The sequence below is a fragment of the Cervus canadensis genome, chromosome 12, assembly GCF_019320065.1.
Source record: "Cervus canadensis isolate Bull #8, Minnesota chromosome 12, ASM1932006v1, whole genome shotgun sequence".
Taxonomy (NCBI): Eukaryota; Metazoa; Chordata; class Mammalia; order Artiodactyla; family Cervidae; genus Cervus; species Cervus canadensis.
Window position 1 is genome coordinate 50,774,128 of NC_057397.1, and position 8,926 is coordinate 50,783,053.

At 37.9% G+C, this 8,926-nt stretch overlaps 1 non-coding gene across 1 annotated transcript; it reads left to right on the forward strand.

Moving 5' to 3' along the window:
• The first annotated feature begins 7,804 nt into the window (after positions 1-7,804).
• Positions 7,805-7,914, forward strand: LOC122451594. Its single transcript, XR_006272488.1, has one exon. It is a non-coding gene; the product is annotated as a U6 spliceosomal RNA (small nuclear RNA).
• The last annotated feature ends 1,012 nt before the right edge of the window (positions 7,915-8,926 follow it).

Genomic DNA, 8,926 nt, shown 5'->3' on the forward strand with positions numbered 1-8,926 from the left:
CCAGCATCAGGGTCTTTTCCAGTGAGTCAGCTCTTCTCATGAGGTGGCCAAAGTATTGAATTTTCAGCTTCAGCATCAGTCCTTCCAATGATTATTCTACTTAATTTTTTTTTTCAATTTAATGAAAGATACCTTGCTAAATATAGTAGTCATTTTGAGGATAATTATTCAAGAATATTAATTTCTTGTAAATGAATAATATTTATGCAGAGGTAGACTTGTGAAGCTATAAATTTTATTTTATTGAGATAAGCAATTACATTAATGGGACTACTTCAGTACTTCCTTTTTTTTCCTATTCAATTATGATACTATTACTACTTCTCTCAGCAATATTAGTACCCTCTGAAAGTGGTACTGTTGTAATGGGCTTTCTAGGGGAACTAGGAATTCCTTCAGCTGCTGTTTCTACAATTTTAGTCACTTCCTTACTATATTTCTTGAGTCAAAAATAGTTGGAATCTTTTGGAAATTTGATATCTTTACATTTGTAGGGGAAAAAAAAAACACCCAACCATTTCTCAGGGTGTTATTCTCCTCAAACTGTGATGTAGTAACATTTGATTTGACCATGGGCAAGTTTCAACCTGGACAATCAGGGTATAGAGGGTTAAGACTTCCCCTAAATAGTACTGAGGATTGATGAAAGGTAGAGACAGTAAGTGAAGTCGCTCAGTTGTGTCCGACTCTTTGCGACCCCATGGACTGTAGCCTACCAGGCTCCTCCGTCCATGGAATTTTCCAGGCAAGAGTACTGGAGTGGGTTGCCATTTCCTTCTCCAGGGGATCTTCCCAACCCAGGGATTGAACCCGGATCTCCCACATTGCAGGCAGACGCTTAAGCAAAGCTTTCACATTTTACTCAAAATGTTATCAGTAGACTGGTAATAAATATGTCTATTACAATATCCAGAGCAACCAATAAGCAAAATATGCAATGATATATTAAAAAATAAGAACTGTTAAGTAACTTGGGAAGACAAAAGGAACAAAAGAAAAAACAAGCAGAGGAAACCAGCATAAGACAAATAAAATGACAGGTTTAAGAGCTGATATTATCAACAATTGCCTTGAATAGAATGGAGGAAAAAATATAACCAAACTGTACGCTGTGTACATGAGACTCACTTCAAATACAGTAACAAAGGTAGAGTCAAAACAAAATGATGGAAAAAGATATACCATACAAATATTAAGGAAGCACATGCAGAGAAGTAGACCTTAGAACAAATAAAATTGCTAGAGACAGAAAGGGTCAATATACAGTAATAAAATGATCAACTCACCAAAAAGCCATAAAGGTTTTAATTGCGTATTCACCAAACTTGAGACCCTAAATACATGAAGCAAAACCTAATTAGATAGAAGGATATATCAATACCTTATGATTAAACAGTGGAAGTGAGAAATAGATTTAAGGGACTAGATGTGATAGACAGAGTGCCTGATGAATTATGGACAGAGGTTCGTGACATTGTACAAGAGACAGAGAGCAAGACCATCCCCAAGAAAAGGAAATGCATAAAAGCAAAATGGCTGTCTGAGGAGGCCTTACAAATATCTATGGAAAAAACAGAAGCAAAATGCAAAGGAGAAAAGGGAAGATATTCCCATTTGAATGCAGAATTCCAAAGAATAGCAAGGAGAGATAAGAAAGCCTTCTTCAGTGATCAGTGCAAAGAAATAGAGGAAAATAATAGAATGGGAAAGACTAGAGATCTCTTCAAGAAAATTAGAGATACCAAGGGAACATTTCATGCAAAAATGGGCTCAATAAAGGACAGAAATGGTATGGACCTAACAGAAGTAGAAGATATTAAGAAGAGGTGGCAAGAATACACAGAAGGACTGTACAAAAAAGATTTTCACGACCCACATAATCACGATGGTGTGATGACTCACCTAGAGCCAGACATCCTGGAATGTGCAGTCAGGTGGGCCTTAGGAAGCATCGCTACAAACAAAGCTATTGGCTGTGATGGAATTCCAGCTGAGCTATTTCAAATCCTAAAGGATGATGCTGTGAAAGTGTTGCACTCAATATGCCAGCAAATTTGGAAAACTCAGCAGTGGCCACGGGAATGGAAAAGGTCACTTTCCATTCCAATCCCAAAGAAAGGCAATGCCAAAGAATGCTCAAACTACCATACAATTGACCTCATCTCACAGGCTGGCATAGTAATGCTCAATATTCTCCAAGCCAGGCTTCAAGAGGACATGAACCGTGAACTTCCAGATGTTCAAGCTGCTTTTAGAAAAGGCAGAGGAACCAGAGATCAAATTGCTAACATCTGCTGGCTCATCCAAAAAAGCAAGAGAGTTCCAGAAAAACATCTACTTCTGCTTTATTGACTATGCCAAAGCCTTTAACTGTGTGGATCACAATAAACTGTGGAAAATTCTGAAATAATTGGGAATACCAGACCACCTGACCTGCCTCTTGAGAAACCTGTATGTGGGTTAGGAAGCAACAGTTAGAACTGGACATGGACCAACAGACTGGTTCCAAATAGGAAAGGGAGTACATCAAGGCTGTATATTGTCACTCTACTTATTTAGCTTATATTCAGAGTACATCATGAGAAACACTGGGCTGGATGAAACATAAGCTGGAATCAAGATTGCCAGGAGAAATATCAATAACCTCAGATATGAAGATGACACCACCTTTATGGCAGAAAGCGAAGAAGAACTAAAGAGCCTCTTGATGAATGGGAAAGAGGAGAGTGAAAAAGTTGGCTTAAAGCTCAACATTCAGAAAACTAAGATCATTGCATCTGGTCCCATCACTTCATGGCAAATAAATGGGGAAACAGTAGAAACAGTGGCTGACTTTATTTTTGGGGGCTCCAAAATCACTGCAGATGGTGACTGTAGGCTATGGTTTTTCCAGTAGTCACGTATGGATGTGACAGTTGGACTGTAAATAAAGCAAAGTTTTGAAGAATTGATGCTTTTGAACTGTGGTGCTGGAGAAGACTCTTGAGATTCCCTTGGACTGCAAGGAAATCCAACCAGTCCATCCTAAAGGAGCTCAGTCCTGGGCATTCATTGGAAGGACTGATGTTGAAGCTGAAACTCCAATACTTTGGCTACCTGATAAAAAGAGCTGACTCATTTGAAAAGACCGTGATGCTGGGAATGATAGAGGGCAGGAGGAGATGGGGATGACAGAGGACAAGATGGTTGAATGGCATCACTGACTCAGTGGACATGAGTTTAGGTAAACTCTGGGAGTTAGCAATGGACAGGGAGGCCTGGTGTGCTGCAGTCCATGGGGCCACAAATAATCGGACACAACTGAGCGACTGAACTGAACTGACTGATAAATACACAAACATACAACTGTAATTGGAGAATTTGACATGTCTTTTTCTTATCCTTTTTCAAGCTCTACTAAAGTTTATTAAAATTCTTATATTGGCATAACTTTAGTTAGCAACAACCCTGATCACAGTCACACCAATTGCTATGTATAGCTTAAGTGTGAATGGATTACATCTCTTAAACAAGATTAATTGGGGAACACTTTGTGAATGAGTATTATGTCCCAGAATGTGCATAATAAAGATTTAGTATAATCACTTACATTCCTGATTCATTGGTTTTGATAATGAAATAATTGAAAACTCACTAGTAGACTGTGGTGAACTTGATAAACATAAATCAATGATTGTGATAATGATAAATCATATGTGGTTGAGCAATACAAGCCCAGCAGTATAATAAATAAGCATCTACTTTTTTGTTTAAGAGTGGATAGGAAGCATGCATTTTTAATAATAACATTTAAGTTATACTCTTCGTAATAAAAATAATTATCCTCCACAATTGCAATTTAAAATAGAATATTAAAAGATCAAAATGATATTTAGTCAAAACACTCTAAGTGAGACAGATTTAAAGATTTTAAGCTAAAAATAACTGTAAAACAAAGGTTGAAATATGCTAAATTATTCAGCAAATAATTTTGTATTAAATACTTTTCAAAGAGAAAACTAAGGAACATACCTCACCTGTAGGCATAAAGGTGTTAATTCAAATTATATCTTCCTAATGGAGTTTTTAGTTTTACTGATATATAATTCATATATCATGTAATTTACCCATTTAAAGTGTACACTCAATGTTTTTAAAAATATATTCAGAAAGGGCACCCATTGCCATATTCTAATTATAAACACTTTTATCACCTCAAAAATAAACCCATACTCATCAGCAGTCATTCTTTATTACCGCAACCCTTCTCCCTGCTACCCAAAATACACAGTTTTGTTGACTATTAATGTCTTTATATAGATTTCTCTATTCTTGACATTTTATATAAATTGAATCATTTAATGTGTGGTCTTTCATGACTGACTGCTTTCATTTAGCATAATGTTTTCAAAGTTCATGTTGTACCATGTTTTGGTATTCTCTTCTTTTTATTTGTCAAATGTCCCCCATTTTTGAGTACATAATATTTTGTTTATCCATTTATCATATATGAATGTTTAAGTGGTTCCACTTTTTCCTATTATGAATAGCATTCCTGTGAGCATTTGTGTAAAAGTTTTGTGTGGACAGATTTCCTTTCTTTTGAGTATATACTTAGGAGTAGACTATGCTTAATGTTTTGATGAATCACCAATTTTCTAAAACTATTGCACCATTTTACAGTCACATCAATAATGTGTAAGTATTCCAGTTTCTCTAGATTCTCTCCAATACTTACAGACAACCTGGTGGATGTATTATGGCCTCTTATTGTGGTTTTGATTTGCATTTTCCTTGTGCCTATGTTCATATTGCTCAAATGTGCTTATTCTAATTATAAGATCAATATTTTAAAAGAAGAAAACATTTTAGAACACTTATATAAACATTAAATAGTGACTCTGATGACAATAAAAAAGATAAATGTTTAATAAAAAAATACTGTTTCAGGTTTGGGGAAATCCAATTACACATTACACCAAAGATACCATTGCCTTTTCTTTTCTTGGACAGTTAAGATGTGTCAGGGGAAGACCATATTAATATTTTTTTATACTATCAACTGAAAATTCCCCATTTTTTATTCTACCCCCCAAAAAAATCTGAGAAAAAAAATATTCTGAAATAATCATACTATATGTTGACTATTTTATTTTAATTTTCTTGTATGAACAACCTGTTGATACAGTAACACTTTATCACTTCAAATTTATGAAGGAATTGGGTTAGCTGAATCCTAAGTAAGGATAAGCTTACTCAACGAATATTATAAAGAGAAGGCCATCTCTTTTTATCTACCAGGGATACATTTTTGAGATTTTCTTAAGTTCCAGATCCAATTCTTCGAGTTTTAGGGCTATTATCAAGAGCCCTAGTACCTCTGTATGGCAGTTTAGTTCCTTTAAGAAGCAGATGCTGTGATGGAATAGGAAATATAAGAGATTTGTTAGGGGAAATTCCTGTTTACATTTAAGGCAGCAGGAATCAGTGAGGAAAACTTCCAGATCATAATAAAATTTGACACTTTTAAAGGTAGAGGGGTGAGGAAGAAGGATTGGGTAGAACGTGAAAGTCACTCAGTTGTGTCCGACTCTTCGCAACCCCATGGACTACATAGACCATGGAATTCTCCAGGCTAGAATACTGGAGTGCATAGCCTTTCCCTTCTCCAGGGGATCTTCCCAACCCAGGGATTGAATCCAGGTCTCCTACATTGCAGGTGGATACTTTACCAGCTGAGCCACAAGGGAAGTCTGGATTGGGTAGAAAAAGGCTTAAACTGCAGTGTGACTCTGAAAGAATATTAGCAGGATCCCTAATGAGTTTGAAAACAAACTGTCAATGAGAGGAGTTCCATGATGTGTATGGATTAACCAGTTCTAGTACCTTCATTCAGTTATTGACTGGGAGCATCCTGAAAATAGTGGCGAGAGGATTAATGACAGATTTCAGTGGTGCAGCAGCAGGAAGCTATCAGTTAACTACATTGCATATAGTAGTTTCCCTTGTAAATGGAGATATGGGGGGCATACATCCATGGTTTCCACAGCTCATCCTTTACATAGTACAAATTCACTTTTCTGTCTATGTTTTTGGAACAGTTCTTTCATTGTTTCTATGCAAAGCTTAGAAGGAATTTAGTTGGATAAACTATAGGCCCCACCACTGCAGTTGACCTCAGGGCTACAACTGGTACTCACTTTCTTTTCTTCCATTCATACATTCTAAATTTTCCTCAATCTTACTTTCATTTCCATGATTTTGTTAATCTGGCACTATGAGTTAAATGCTTATTTCTGTAGGCTCTGTACCCTGGTGGTGAAAATCTTCTCATGGACAAGAGGACTGCTGCACATGATCATTGACATTCATAATTTGGCAAGGTAACAGCAAGTGTTAGCAAAGTAGGATCTCACCAACACTAATTTCTGCTACCATTGTGTTAAAAAAAAAATATCACTGTCTCCTGTTAATCTGCATAGAATATTCCTGCCAGAATAATTGTTTTGCTATCCCTTACTAGTCTCTGGAAACCAGGCATTCAGAATGTTCAGGTGGAAGTTGTAGTAGGTAGTTGATTAAAACTTTTATCTCTTGGGCTTCCCTGGTGGCTCAGATGGTAAAAAATTCGCCTGCAGTGCGGGAGACCCGGGTTCAATCCCTGGATCGGGAAGATCCCTTGGAGAAGGGAATGGCGACCCACTCCAGTATTCTTGTCTGGAGAATTCTGTGGACAGAGGAGCCTGGCAGGCTGCAGTACAAGGGTTGCAAATAGTTGGACATGACTGAGTGACTTTCACTTTATCTCTTGGCAAAGAATGACCCCTCATCCTTTTGGACAATATCCTGTAACTTCATAGAGGCTAGTGTTGAAAGTTTAGGGCTTCCCCAGTGGCTCAGCAGTAAAGAATCTGCCTGTAATGCAGGAGATGCAAGAGACATGGGTTTGATCCCTGGGTTGGAAAGATTTCCTGGAAGAGGGCATGGCAACCCACTCCAGTATTCTTAACTAGAGAATCCCATGGACAGAGGAGCCTGGCGGGCTACATTCCATAAGGTTGCAAAGGGTCAGACACGAGTGAAGCAACTGAGTACGCATACTGGTTGAAAGCTTGGAAGCACAAATTTCCCCAGTAGATCACTGGAACTAATGATAATTGGGGCCTCTCTTGCTTTCATACCTGGACCACGTGTTTACCTCCTTTGATCTTCAGTAGTCATGTTTAACTTGATGTCATGTTAAAGTACCCTGCCTTCAATTTATGACACCCAGTTAATCTTCTGTGAGCCTTCTAGAAGTCATAATATATCACCAAGACTTGTAATTTCTATGGTAATGTTTCTGAATGCAGCCTTCTGCCCAGTACTCACTTGCATAACTGAGTTGAACTAATCAAATCTGTACCCTGCTTGGCCCACTGGTTAACTGAAGGGTCTTTGAAGATAAACTACACGCTCAGAGGATGTGAATGCAGTACAGCCACAGGAGGAATCTGAGTTTTAGCAAAGTAAGGATGAAAGATACGGAAATGGAAAATGCTTTAACTTCTAAAGGGCTATCATCATGTCTCATTTAGTTTAGAATAAAATCCTCCCAACTCAAATATTTGCCTTTTGTCTTACCTTGTTCATTTCCAAAGTCAGCAGTTTATACAGCAAATGTGATTATGTAACTCTACTGTTAAAACCATTCATTGCCTTTCTACTGCCTCCAGTCCACCTATCAGCTATATTTTCTATGGCAGGCATTCATCATGTGAGCTGTTAACTCTGCAGGTTTTCAAAATCTTTGTGGGTCCAAGACCCTGCCTGATCTTGCATTTGTTTACTTCTCACTTTGGTAGCACATATACTAAAATTGGAACAATACGGAGAAGATTAGCATGGCCCCTGTGCAAGGATGACATGAAAATTTGTTAAGTGTTCCATATTTTGGGGCGTCCCTGGTGGCTCCGAAGGCAAAGCATCTGCCTGCAATGTGGGAGACCCAGGTTCAATCCTGGGGTCGGGAAGATCCCCTGGAGAAGGAAATGGCAACCCACTACAGTACACTTGCCTGGAAAATTCCATGGACGGAAAATTTATGCACTGATAAGCTGCAGTGCATAAAATTGCAGAGTTGCACACGACTGAGCAACTTCATTGCTTCTCCATTCTCTCTGGGGGCTTTCCTCATAGCTCAGTTGGTAAAGAATCCTGCAATGCAGGAGATCCCAGTTCAATTCCTGGGTTGGGAAGATCCACTAGAGAAGGGATAGGCTACCCACTCCAGTATTCTTGGGCTTCTGTTGTGGCTCAGCTGGTAAAGAATCTTCCTGCAATGCAGAAAACCTGGGCTTGATCCCTGGTTTGGGAAGATCCTCTGGAGAAGCTACCTACTCCAGTATTCTGGCCTGGAGAATTCCATGGACTATAAAGTCCATGGGGTTGCAAAGAGTTGGACACGACTGAGCGACTTTCACCTTCTTTCCAGTTTCAAACTATTTCTTCCAGTCATTCTTCAGGACTGACTTCAGTTCACAATTCTCTACCTAGAAATTTCATGGGGATTAGAGTCAGAAGGACTGATTCTAGTTTTCCCCACCCCTAATGAGCAAGTATTTTTTCTGGAACTTTATTTTCCTCATCTCAGTAATGCAAATTTTTTACTGGCTTGTAGGCAATTCTCTGTTTGCCTACAAATATGAGTTGTTGTTGTTTTTTTTTAAAGTAACATAAAATGTGCTCAAGCAGAGGAACTACAATTTAAATAATAATATTTTAAAGGGGATTTTGAATATTTTGTTACATTGTGGGCATTAGTAAATCTTTCATTCTTACATATATTTATATAATTTGCTTTGAAATTCTTTTGAGGCAGTCTGGGAAATTGTGGGACTCTATAAAGATGATCAAGCATTTTATTATTTTTAAATATACTGCAGTAATAAGTGAAGCAGCAACTGAA